A 13847-nucleotide genomic window follows, 5' to 3' on the forward strand; every position below is an offset into this window, starting at 1 on the left:
GCAATGTAGTCTATTTTTAATAAATAAAATATTAAGATTAAATTTTATTTTATTTTAGTTTAGTTTAGTTTAGTTGTTTAGTTTATTCCAGGGTGGGAGAAGGAGAAAGAGAGGGAGAGAGAGAACCTTAAGCAGGCTCCATGCCCAGCACAGAGCTGATTGGGTGCTCAATACTACGACCCTGAGATCATGACCTAAGCCAAAATCAAGAGTTGGATGCCCAACTGAGCCACTCAGGCTCCCCAAGATAACATTTTAAATAAAAATGTAGGTTAAATTTTTTGAGAAGGGGAAAAATCCTATATTTTCTGAGGCACACTTGTGTCGTTGTGATTCAATATTTATTTAAGAACGTATATATAAAGGTGCCTGGGTGGCTCAGTCAGTTAAGTGTCTGCCCTCAGCTCAGGTCATGATCCCAGAGTCCTGGGATGAGCCATGCTGGGCTCCCTGCTCAGTGGGAAGTCTTCTCCCTCCTCCTCCCTCTGCTCCTTCTCTCTTTCTCACTCACTCACTCACTCTCTTTCTCTCTCAAATAGGTAAAATCTTTAAATATATATATATATATATATATACATATATTACATATATGTTAGCATAGTAGAGATTAGAAAATGTAATCTTCAAATCATAACTGAGAGGTGGCATCATAGACATTAAATTTCCAGTTGTTAAATAAGTGTCTTATGATCTAAACATTTCTTCATTGAGATCCTAATATTTTTAGTGAATGTGGCAATCCACAAACACTTTGCTGATGTTTTATTTACAAAAACTCAGGTCTTGAAAATTTTTCATGAAAATATGATCCAAACTAGGACATACACAGATATCTCATTTTAATGTAAGCTTATTGTTGTGTATGAAGCTAAGTATACCTGTTCCTGGGTGTATATTGAAATTAATGCATGACTTCATGGAAACAGAGTTTTTATGTGTATGCTGAGACAAAATCCAAGTGTTTATCAATGGTAATAACAGGTACTGTTTATGGCAGCACTTTACTCTTGAAGGGCATGCAGTTATTTTTTGAATTCTTTGCAAGCATCATGTCTTAGTTACTTTGGAGAAAATGCTATATAACTGATCCCGAAGACATAATCACTGACATGCACTTACACAATAAAGTCATAGGGAAAATACTGAATATACCTGTGTTCCAATGTTAAATGATGAAACCATGAGGCTAAATCATGTCCCCTCTGACTGGTATTTAAACATATTTGAGGATATGGACAATTTTAGGAGTAGCATGCAATCTTGAGAGCCATCCAGATATTTTTCTTGGGGTTCCAGACAACGAATTGCTTCTCCCTAGATACATCAAGGACTAATGCCCTTGCCAGAAAATGGAGGAGGATTCCTAGGGTATTTGGGAAGTGAGCCAGGTCAAAACTTCTATTGGTGCTGAGATTTGCTCTTTTCCAAGCCCTTAGGTGCAACCATTACCCCCTTAGGCCTGGATCCCTGAGGTTTGTTCCCTGATATCCCAAGATAATTTGGTACCAAGAGAAAACACTGGAGATAGAGTGCTGAGTGAAGAAAAAGTAGAAGGGCAGAGACTAGGTAAGTGGAAATTGAGTTCTTGAATGGAAAAGATGCCTGATGAGAGTGCAGATTCAGGCTCCAGTGTGATTGCCAATGGAAATCAAAAGCAAAATCACGAGAGTGTGAGCAGGTTTCTTCAAACTGGGCAAGAAGCAAGGAAGCCATATTTCCTGCCGCCTTTGTCTCTGGTCATATTTTTTTCACACCGGTCGGGCGGGAGAAGAGGGCATGTGGGTAGTCTTAGATAGAATTTCTGGAGCAACACTGCCATCGTGAGGAAATCTCTGGAAAAAGCCCCAAGGCTTCTCTGAAATGACTTTTACTTTGGAAAGGTCCATTCAGTGGGGAGGTTAACTGGCTGGGCCCGGAACTTGGGCTCAGTGCCTCCACCAGAGGCCTCCTTGATCTCTGAATAAAGGTGGGGTTCAGGTGTCAGAGGTGGCTGGTGGGGAGGCAGGGCTGCCAGCAGCAGCCAGGAAGTCAGAGCACAGGAAGTTGTGGGATGGGTTCTTGGTATTCGCCCTGTGTGGGCGGGACCAGAGGAAGCCACTAACAAAGTATTGAGCCTGTGGGTCTTTTCTCCCAGCCTCTCTGAGCACGTGGTGTTCGCTTACTCTGGGATGCTGGACCTTTTTGGTAGCAGAATCTGAGCGGACAGGACAATTCCTGGTGGCTTATAGCACCGCCCAGTGTGCTTGCTGGAGATCTCAGATGCACCCAAATTGGAGCTGGGAGAGTCTGGAGACATATGGAACCACCTAGCCAAGCCAAGAACAGTTAGTACTTCTGCTACAAGGTCAGGCTTTGCACAAACTAATGGGAACCAAAAACAAGTGAAGAAGAATGAAGATGAACCCACATTTCAAAAGTCCTTTTCTGCTGGAGGTGGCATTACCTGTGACCTCGCCTCACTTCATACATGGCTGTTGGAGCAGGTACATTGTAAAGAAGCATAATTGTTTCTAGAAATGTAAAAACAGGTGGCAAAATTTTAAGACATGTTGAAATTCCAAAGAGTATTTGATGATGTTTCTAAAAGCATTCAAGATGCATGGTAGGAAAACTTGTTTTCATGCTTAAAGTAGAAGGGAATTTGAACATTATTTTTAAAAATTACATATATGTGCAAAGTGAAGAGATAAGAATGCATGGCAATTTTTTAAGTGGTTATTTCTTCTGATCGAGGTACCATTTGTTTTCTACTTTATAATTTCTTAAAATTTGGGGATCCCTGGGTGGCTCAGCGGTTTCGCGCGCCTGCCTTTGGCCCAGGGCGCGATCCTGGAGACCCGGGATTGAGTCCCGCGTGGGGCTCCCAGCATGGAGCCTGCTTTTCCCTCTGCCTGTGTCTCTGCCTCTCTCTCTCTCTGTGTCTCTCATGAATAAATAAATAAAATCTTTTAAAAAAAATTGAATGCTCTGCCAGCAGCAAGAATAACTTTTGTAATTTCTTGGAGTAGAAAGGTTTTCTATGGTAAACATAAAAATATTCTCAAGCACTCAAAAATACATACTGATAGGCAAGTATGCAAATTGCTTAGAGTAGTGCTCAAGACTGTGCAAATCTGTACCCAGTATGCATCTACTATATTTAAAGAGAAGCGTACCTGTGTAACATTTATATATGCATATATATGTATTTTTTTAAAGATTCTATGTATCCATTCATGAGAGACACAGAGAGAGAAAGGCGGAGACACCGGCAGAGGGAGAAGCAGGCTCCATGCTGGGAGCCCGACGTGGGACTCAATCATGGGACTCCAGGATCACGCCTTGGGCCAAAGGCAGACGCTCAACTGCTGAGCCACCCAGGCATCCCTATATATGTATTTTTATATAAAATGCGCATATATGCGAACATTTTAAAAAGCAATATATTCACAACGATGTTCAGTGTTATAGTATACATGCTTTTCAATGTGAAATTCTGTCAGCATATTTATATCCGTATTTACATTTATATGAAAGAAAGCATTAATGAAAAATTAGAGCTGCATGTAAAGGATGTGCATGTATCTATCTAAAAGTTTTCTTAGAGTACACATCTGGGTGACTGAATTTTAGAGACCACAGTTTTAACCTTCATTTATTGAATTGTGTTTTTCTTAGCAGTTTTTAAAAATAATTTTAAGATAAAAAATTTGGTGTAAATTTTGCAAAGTGTAAAAGAAACCCTAATGTTCTGAGAAATGGGTATTTAGTGTCTGTTCCAATATTAGTTTTAGAACATATACATGGCATTATATTAATGATCAGGTAAGGCAAGTCTCAAGATAAGATTATTGAGTGGTGGCATTATAGGCATTTGATGTCCTGTGTATGAATGAAACTAGATTAAGTGCGAACCTAATTAATATTCTTAAGTAATGAGTCAATCAAGTAGTTCTTTGCAAATATTTATTGTCTAAAATCCAGGTCTTGCAAATGTTTCACAATAATTTCAAACTACCAAAGAATTAGAAGTGAAAATTTTGAATCTAAAACGTGAGGACTTCATAAATCCAATTTAAATGAAAATTTATTATAGTTTATTACATGAATACAAAACTGTGTATGTGTGTTGAAAGATTGGAGGTAAATGTGTGAAAGGTTATCAGTGCTCAATACAATATTTTATGACAAGTACTTTTACTTATGGTTTTTTTCTGAATCCTTTGCGCAAGCACTGTTTTGGTTACATATGAGAAAACACAACAAAACTGATCCCTAACAATTAATGGCATGCACATACGTAATAATAATAATTTAAAAATCACAGGAAGCCTTTGAAAGTCCTAATCACATGCATTGGAATATGGTTGTGTTCCATTGTTAAATGATGAAACTATGAGCAAAATAATGCCCCTTCTGACTGGAATTTATATACGTTCCAGTATATTTGTCACTCCAAGTGGAACATTGTATGGAAATCAGTATGGAAATCAGATTTGTGAGTGCTCTGGACCCTGCTCTTGGGGTTCTAGCCAAATGGTTCCCTCCCACCACACAGGCAAGGCCAGGTGCTCTTGCAGAAAATGGAGGAGGACTTTCAGGGAACCTGGCACTGAGATAAGTCAGGAGCCACGTGGCCTGGTGCGGGAGATTTGCTCTTCTCCAGGCCCTTATTCCCATCATTTTCTTTACTCCCTTAGCCCTGGATCCCTAGGAATTAACCAACTGAAGCAAATAACATGGGAAAATGTTGGGGATCAAAGCTGAGTGAAGAGCAGACCTACAAAGCCTTGGTAGAATGGAAATGAAATTCTTGAAAACATGGTTGATGAGGGTAGGTGGTTTAGGTCTCTGATTTTTGAGGTAAACTAGGAGCTAAAGTTTATCTTTTCCAGTAGCTTTCCCCCAAACTGGGCAAATGGCTAGACAACTTTGTTTCCTGACTCCTTTGTTGCTTGGTGGTTTTTTTTTTTTTTTTTTTAATGGGGGGGAGGGGGTGGTTCCCAGGGAGGTGGGTTAATTGGCTTTTCCAGGGCAATACCGCCCCCAAGAGGAAGTAGTTTGACAAAACCCAGTGGTGTTAGAACTGTGGGGACTAGCAGTTAAGAAAGGTTTGGCCTTTTAAGAGGTTGAGTGGACTCTGGCCTTGAGCTGGGCCCCCTCCTTGTCAAATCTGAAGCCACTGGATTCTAGTTGTCCTTGAGGCTGTTCTTGGTGAAGGGCAGCCAAGGGGGATTTGGAGACATTTGCGAAAACATGCCTCAATAGTCAGGAACCCAATGAAGGTGTAAGGTGCCCTCTGACCTTATTGCTGTGCTTGAGCTAAGCAGATAGCTGACAAATCCTGCAGACAAATCCTGCACCGGATAAGTAAACTACCTGTTTGGAGTTAATAGTTTGGCTTGCTCGTATGTTAGACTGGGGAAGCTAGATGTGGGAAGACAACACTCCCTATCTGAAGTTAGAATTGTGGGTGACGTGAGGTAGCCCTAAGCCCTGGAATTCCCCAAACTCAAGAATTCCGTGTTTACGTATTTTGGTTTACATAAAGAGAATATTTGGCCAGGGGATAGAAGCCTAAAGCACCTTTCTGAGTCCCAGGAATTCAAACATGACACCATGACCAGTAACAGGAGATTATAACTATTGCCAAGCCAAAGTACAGCTCCCTATTGATACTCATTTCAGATCAAAAGCTGTTTCCACATGAAAAGTTAAAAAAAAAAAGCAAACCCAGGGGATCCCTGGGTGGCGCAGCGGTTTAGCGCATGCCTTTGGCCCAGGGCGCGATCCTGGAGACCTGGGATCGAATCCCACGTCGGGCTCCCGGTGCATGGAGCCTGCTTCTCCCTCTGCTTGTGTCTCTGCCTCTCTCTCTCTCTCTCTCTATCATAAATTAAAAAAGTTTAAAAAAATATTAAAAAAAAAAAAAGCAAACCCAGTAAGAAAGGTTGCAAAGAAAAAAGCAGGCACTTCCTAGAAAATAAAGGCATGCAACGCAGAAGTCTTTTAGCAGAGATTTTCAAACTCACCAGCACCACATTAAATTGCAGTTCGACATGATCTCCCATAATACCTTTCATTCTTCATCATAACCCTGAGCAAGCCACTGAAAATGAAGCCATTATCACCCAGTTTGTGTAATGATTTATAGAATTGGACAGGTTTCTACCAGGTGAGAAGGATTGTCAATTGGATCAACTCTTTGGAAGTCATTTGGCTGACATCAGTTAATCTTTCAGATGGGAATATCCTTTGTCCAGAGACTTGTCTCTTAAAAGTGACCACATAACCACATTTCCACAGGAAAGCAGATAGCTGGGGCCAAGGAAGATCACTGAGGTTTCCTTTGCAAGAGTGGATAGCAGGGAGAGGCAAAAAGTCCATTTACTGTGTGCAGTTAGTCTTTGTAAGCCCTTGGAATGTTTGAAATCCATTCTCTGAGTCTTTATCAGGAGAGATGTCCATAACTTTGATTCCAGGAAGGTAAAGCAGTGTTGGCACTTTGAGATCAAATCATCCAAGGTTTCTTTTTTTTTTTTTTTTTTTTTTTTTTTTTTTTTTTAATTTTTATTTATTTATGATAGTCACACAGAGAGAGAGAGAGAGAGAGGCAGAGACTCAGGCAGAAGGAGAAGCAGGCTCCATGCACCGGGAGCCCGATGTGGGATTCGATCCCGGGTCTCCAGGATCGCGCCCTGGGCCAAAGGCAGGCGCCAAACCACTGCGCCACCCAGGGATCCCAAATCATCCAAGGTTTCTAATACAAGGTAAATGAAATGGAAAAATAAAGTCTGTCTTTCTCTGCTTATTACATACATGATTAATTCAAGTTGAAAACAAACACATAAGGATTCAAAAAAGTGATTAAGCACAAGGGAAGTATCTGGAAAGCATACAAACAGCTAACACTTTCTAACTTTCTAGAGTGATGTTTCCATTGGCTTGATTCAAGTTTTAATTTTATACTTGCCTACCATCTCAAAATGTCAAAAGTGGGAAAAGCTTGCATTTGAAAATTAAAAGAAAATCAAGCAACCAACTTTATACCAATATGCAGTTAAGAAAAGAGGATATCAAAAGATCTATTTTTCTTTTTTTTAAGATTTTATTTATTTATTCATGAGAGACAAAGAGAGAGAGAGAGGCAGAGACGCAGAGGGAGGAGCAGGCTCCATGCAGGGAGCCCGATGTGGGACTGGATCCTGAGATTCCAGGAACACGCTCTGGGCCAAAGGCAGGCGCTAAACCACTGAGCCACCCGGGCATCCCTATTTTTCTTTTAAAAACATGCAGGGTCTGTGTCCCTGCAAGATTTAAAGGCCTCAGACTTAATTGTTATACAGATGGAATGGTATTTACAAAATCTGCTTAACAAAAGATACAAATTTATTTTTTTAAAGGTTTTATTTATTTATTCATGAGAGACACAGAGAGGCAGAGACATAGACAGAAGGAGAAGCAGGTTCCCTCTGGGGAACCTGATGTAGGACTTGATACCAGGATGCCAGGATCACGACCTGAGCCAAAGGCCACCCAGGGTCCCCGAAAATACCAATTTCTGAAGCATTTTGATCCATATGCAGAGGCTTATGTGATATAATACTTGAGAAAACAATAATAGAAGGAAGCAACTTAAACTGCAAGGGTATTCCATATGTATCATGAAGTCCAGCAAATCCTGACAGCCTGCACACATGTGCCCACACATACTAATTATGTACTAAATATAACATAAAGTAGCAGAATGGGATAGATCCAATATCAGTGGCATATTTACTGAGTTTCTGTGATTTAGAGTATCATTTTTTTACTGTTTTCTATTTGCTCAATTTACTGATTATTTTCCAGATGCACATTATTCCCATAATTTGATCAACAATGAAGGAATACTATGTGACTTAAGCATAAAATCAGGTTGTTCATGAATAGTAAATGCTCTTGGCAAGTACCCACTGTCCAATGTTGAGTTAAAAATTCATGCCACCAAATTCCATGTACATACAGTGTGAAGAGGATGGTTTTGAAGACATAGAAACATTTAGAGTTTGTTTGTGTATATGCATGCGTGTGTGCATAGCATCGTGCTGAGGAATATGGGGATATAATGATGTAGACTAAATCTATTTAGCTCTCATGAATAATTGTATATCACTTATAATATTTAAACCAACATATTCATCAAGCTGCTTATTAATAGTGGTTTCCTAGGGAGAGAGGGATCCAGGATAAAGTGTTTCCATTTGTTCTTGACCCTCTGTGTTCTAAGAGATTTTTCAAGAAGCCGATAATATATTTGTAATTTGAGAACCAATCTAGAACAAATATGTACAGAGGTTACTGATGTAAACTTACTTTGTTGGCTATTTGAGACTTAATGTGTTTATATCTCTAACTGTTCACAGAAAACAAGATTCAGGACACCCTGTTTTGAAAACCCTTGTCTGCTTGAGTGAGCATTACTTGTGACTTCACTGTACTTTACACATGGCTAATGTAGCTGGCAATTTTGTAAGCAGGAATGCTTAATTCTAAAGAAATGAAAAAAGATGAGAGGTGATATTAGAAATGGGAAGTATTCTAAGGAATATTTAATGATATTTGCGAAGAACTCAAACTATAGTTGGTGAAAAAAGTATGTTTGAACACTTGAAGTGCAAGGGAACTGGGATTTTAGATTAAAAAAAATAACACAGGAAGGATGTGAGAGTTTGGCAAAAACAGTTTATAGGTGCCATTTATTTTTTTTAAAGATTTTATTTATTCATGAGAGACACACACACAGAGAGGCAGAGACACAAGCAGAGAGAGAGGCAGGCTCCATGCAGGGAGCCTGATGTGGGACTCCATCCTGGGACTCCATAGATCCCGGGACTCCACAACCATGCCCTGGGCCGAAGGCAGGCACTCACTAAACTGCTGAGCTATCCAGGGATCCCCTATAGATGCCATTTATTTTGGCTGTATAATTTCTCAAAATCTTGACAGATTGCCAACAGCAGGTGTCACTCATTTAATTCCTTGAGAGACCTCTTTCTAGAATAAAATGTAAGGAAATTTGAAAATAGGGAAAATATATATTGATATGGGGTCATGCAATTCATATAGGCTATGCAGGAGATTTTGTGCAAAACTACCCTATTATAAGTCAAATTATAATTAAGGAGAAATGTGTGTTTATGTGTCTATGCAAATGGGGCAATAAAAAGCAATTTTCATAATTTATTTCCTAAAGTCTTGCAAATTTTATATAATATTCTCAAAATGCCCAGGAATCAGGAAGAAAAATTTCTTATGCAAACCATAATGTATTAACGTCCAAAATTTAATATCAATTTATTGTTGTGTGTGAATATAAATATAGAACTCTGTGTATTGAGAGGAGTGGAAAGACATCATCCAAAAGGTTATCAGTGGTCATAGAAAGTTTTATGGCAGTGCTTTACTCTTGATCAGCATTTCCTTGTTTTTGAATCCTTGGCAAGCATGTCTTAGTTACTGATGAAAATGATTTTCAGATTGATCTCTAAGAGATAAATGGTAACACACATGCACCCTCAATAAAGTCATAGAAGTGCAACTGAAGGCCACTTAGTGACATGGGCAGGTGCTTGTGTTTCAATGTCATATGGGGGCATGAGACAAAATTCTGAGTAACCAAAATTCTGAGTAATATATATATATATATATATTCTGCCATGTGGGACAGTAGATGGCAGGTAGTGATGAAAGCTATGTGGGCCCCTTCTCTGAAGGCCCCAGTCAAATGGCTGCCAACCATTTAATGCATGCCTATATCTTTACCTAGAAAATGTAGAATTCCTTAAGAGCAGAATTGAGCCAGGCAAGGAAACATGGATTGATACCTAGAGATGCACATGCACTCCTGGTTGAATTTCCAGCATTTTCTTTTTCTGTTTAGGCCTGGATCCTTGAAAATTGCCCCCAGAACTAGACAACTAGACAACGAAAAAATGATGTAGATGTGATGTTGAGTGAACAGGAACAAAATTTTGAAAACTAAGCCTGGTAGAATCCGATTTCTTTAAAAGAGAAGAGGCTTGATAAGAGTGGGTAGTTTTGGGCGTCAGTTTGATTTCAGGTGAAAACCAAAGCAGTGATTCCTTCGATAGCTCAGTTGGTAGAGCGGAAGACTGTAGTGAAAACCAAAGAAAAGGTGCCTCATTGAGAGCAGGTTTGCTTAAACTGGGCAAGATACTAAGGCAACTATTTTCTGGCGCCTTTGCTGCTTAGGAGTGTTTTTTCAGACAGAATGTGTGGGTGAAGAGGGCCTGGAGGAAGGCAGCAGAATATTTGGTGGCAAAGCTGGTGCACTACTGCCGTCCTGAGGAAATTGTTATACTATATGTTGGCAAATATAACTCCAATAAAAAAAAATACAAAAAAAGAATAAATAAAGTAAAAAAGAAACCTAGGAGTATTTAAATTCTTTTTTTTTTTAAGATTTTATTTATTTGTTCATGAGAGACACAGAAAGGCAGAGGGAGAAGCAGGCTCCATACAGGGAGCCCGACATGGGACTCGATCCCAGGTCTCCAGGATCACACCCCAGGCTGCAGGCGGCACTAAACCGCTGCGCCACCGGGGATGCCCGAGTATTTAAATTCTTAAAAACAAAACAAAACACCTATGCCATTATTGCTTTGTTTTCGTGAGGACTTTCGGTTTCTAGAGGTTAGTTCAGTGGAGAGGCTGAGCAGGCCCTGGCACCAAATTGGACCTCTGTAGTTTCTCTGAGTTCTTCCAGGGGCTCTTGCCAAAGGCCTATAACCGTATGATAAAGGTGAGGTCCAGGAATAGGAGCTGGTCATTGGGAAGGCCGACCTGAACCGTGGTTGCCAGGAAGTCTCAGCAGTGGAAGTCGTGGGGCGGGGCTTTGCTTTCCTCTGAGTGTCAGTGAGATTAGACGTGCCTGGGAGCTTCCTGCAGGTCACCTTGACGTTTGTCTCTTCTCCCTGCCCTTCAGATGGTGAGGCAAGCCTGTTCATGGTGTTCTGGAGCCTTAGAATTGGAGCTCCCTGTACTAGCGGCATCACAATGTACAAAACAGTGTTATTTGAAGTAGATGTGTTTGCTGGGGTATCTCAGATAGAAGAGTCTGGAATCTACTACTTGGGCAAGGGGGACAAATGGAGAAGCATTAGAAGCCATCCGGCCAAGCCATAGAAGACCCCAAACATCTGCTAGGGGATCAGAGGCATGCATATAGGAGGAAAAAACACAAGGAAGGCTAGAAGGAATTCTCTGAGCCCAGAGGCAGCAAAGGCAAATGCTTGCATCTGGTTTCTCAAATCTCAAAGGCCTGACAGCAGCACTCTGCACTCATCTCAGTTGTCTTGCTGGGCTTGGGGATAGGGAGGACTTACAACCTTGGTCGTTTCAGAGGATGCTGATGTCGTTGAAGCCTCACTATTCTCCTCATACTTAACACTTGTTCTTCTCTGTTATTGTTTCCTAAGTTCCAGACGAAGATGGCCTAATAAACTTGACAAGAGTGTTTGGGTGTTGAATACTGTCAGACCCATACTTCTTGCTCCCAACATAGTGATGGATGTCTAGAATTTCTTGGGATTCTGCCCTAATTGAAGACCACATTGGTGTTCTCCTTTCCTTACTCTGCATTTGACCTTTTAGAGTAGTTGAAGGTGATTTTGTCTTGGGCTTAGCTTAGGTGGCAGCTTCCTGTGACTGAAATTAATAATTTCTATTCCTGCTGCGTTTAAACCAATGGCAAATGGGTAAAGAAATAAAGAGACAATTTACAAAAGAAGAAATCCAACTGTTCATAAGAGAAAAGACACTCAGATTTACTAGTGTTCAGGAAGCTGCAAGAGTCAGCAAAAAAAAAAAAAAAAAAAAAAAGAGTCAGCAAAAAAAAAAAGAGCAAACATTGTATATCATTTATTTATAAACATACGTAACAGGCTGGTATATATTTATTTAGCTGTGCATACATATCTATGTTACACACATATTATGTGTATATGAATATTAAGTTATATATAATTTCTTACTATATACAGGTATGTATATATACATGTATATATGTATGTAAGTACACAATTAAATAAATTCTGTTAAGTCTCTTCCCCAAGACCTAGAGCAAAGTCTGGAACTTGGCAGGAACTAGATATGTATTTTCTGAATTGGATATATGATTGCCTACACATATTGAGAGATCTAGAAAGAAAAACATCAGTGTGCAAATAGTAGTTACCATACTATCATATACTGCTTAGGAATGGGTGATCATGACCCTTTTTAATTTTTATTATTTTGGTTACATTTTTTAGAAGTGTACTTTTAAAAAAATTAAGTAACATTTATTTCAATATATTTGAGAATAAAATCCCAGGTTATTAAATATCATCAGTAATAAGAGTCATTTTTAAAAATGCCTATCTACTTTATCTATTTCTCTTATAGGTGTTTTAATAGTCTTAAAAATTAAATTTTGCATTAAAAATTGTCTTCTGAAGACTAATGACACTGTGAGAAGTTATTGATGTCAAGAGAGTGTGAAATTGAAATTCAAGCTTGTTCCACATAAAATAATACACATCTAACCTACCCATACAGATAATATGTAAGAAAAGAACAAAGCAAAACAAAAGCTATCAATGCCTATATTGAGATGATAGGATGGTGCATGTTCTTTAAGTGCTTCCTGGTAATAACTTATTTTTATGGTGCCTATATTACATATGCAATTTAGGCCAAATGTAAAGCAATTTCCAAAATAAAGGGACAAAAGTATTATTAAGCTTACAAAGGGTATGACATTACATGAGAAAGTACTCATGATATAATAGACACAACCAAGTTAAGATTTCTAGGTGATGTAAAAAAAAAAAAAAAAAAAAAAAAAAAAAAAAAGATTTCTAGGTGATGTGGCAAGTCAAACACGGGCATCTAAGTTTTTTTCCTGATTCCCCTCCGAAGTGGAGGCAAAGAGATTTTTCTAAAAGGTATTAAACTCAGTACAGAAAAAGTAAGAGACAACATCAGAAATATTTAGAAGCTGAAAGCAGATGGAAAATGATAAATTATTAGTAGACAAGAGATAAATTAATCCTGATACAGTAGAAACAAAAGTAGAAAACTAACCAGATTTAAACTAAGCCAGACTTTCCCTGTGTTTAAATCATACCTCAACAAACCTGACAGTGCCTCTTCCAAAGAAGGAGGAGGAGGAAAAGGAAGAAGATGAAGAAGAGTAAGAGTAAGAAGGAGGATAGAGGCCAATTGTGACATAAAATGAGAAGATCAGAGTGCCTGCCTACCTAAAGAAAATACAAGTGCTAAAAAAGCTAAAATAAGGATTCTTTGGACTGAGGACCAGCAGACATAGTGGCATGCTAGGTCACTTTACTGGACACAGGATAAGTAAGTAAAGTTGTGCATACTAGATACTAATAAACACAGTCCTCTTCTCCATTTGGTTTCTTTATTTTTTTAAAGGTTTACTATATTTTTTAAACTTTTTTTAAATTTTTATTTACTTATGATAGTCACAGAGAGAGAGAGAGAGAGAGAGAGGCAGAGACACAAGCAGAGGGAGAAGCAGGCTCCATGCACCGGGAGCCCGACGTGGGATTCGATCCAGGTCTCCAGGATCGCACCCTGGGCCAAAGGCAGGCGCTAAACCACTGCGCCACCCAGGGATCCCTCCATTTGGTTTCTAGAACACAAGCAACAAAGCTTTTCCCCACCAGAGGGAAGAATTGTCAAAGCCTTCTCTGGGGAATTAAAGTTCCAAGCTAGATCACTCTACAGTGAAATCCAGAAGCACTGTATAATCAATTTCTAAACAGCATTTAAATCAATCCAGGATTAAGTAGAAAACT

General features: G+C 39.3%; 1 pseudogene across 4 annotated transcripts in view; it reads left to right on the forward strand.

Annotated features, from left to right (window-relative positions):
* LOC144308792 (elongation factor 1-alpha 1 pseudogene) overlaps window positions 1-13847 on the forward strand; it is a 279120-nt pseudogene that overhangs the window by 116206 nt on the left and 149067 nt on the right. For 2 of the 4 annotated variants that reach the window (XR_013375112.1, XR_013375110.1), the window contains exons 3-4: window positions 1430-1566; window positions 2135-2483. The product of XR_013375112.1 is annotated as an elongation factor 1-alpha 1 pseudogene, transcript variant X3 (transcript). Of the gene's footprint in view, window positions 1-1429; window positions 1567-1963; window positions 2484-3198; window positions 5711-13847 lie in introns of those variants that run through there. The other 2 variants (XR_013375113.1, XR_013375111.1) reach the window with 2 other exon arrangements.

This window comes from Canis aureus, chromosome X (genome assembly GCF_053574225.1).
Source record: "Canis aureus isolate CA01 chromosome X, VMU_Caureus_v.1.0, whole genome shotgun sequence".
NCBI lineage: Eukaryota > Metazoa > Chordata > Mammalia > Carnivora > Canidae > Canis > Canis aureus.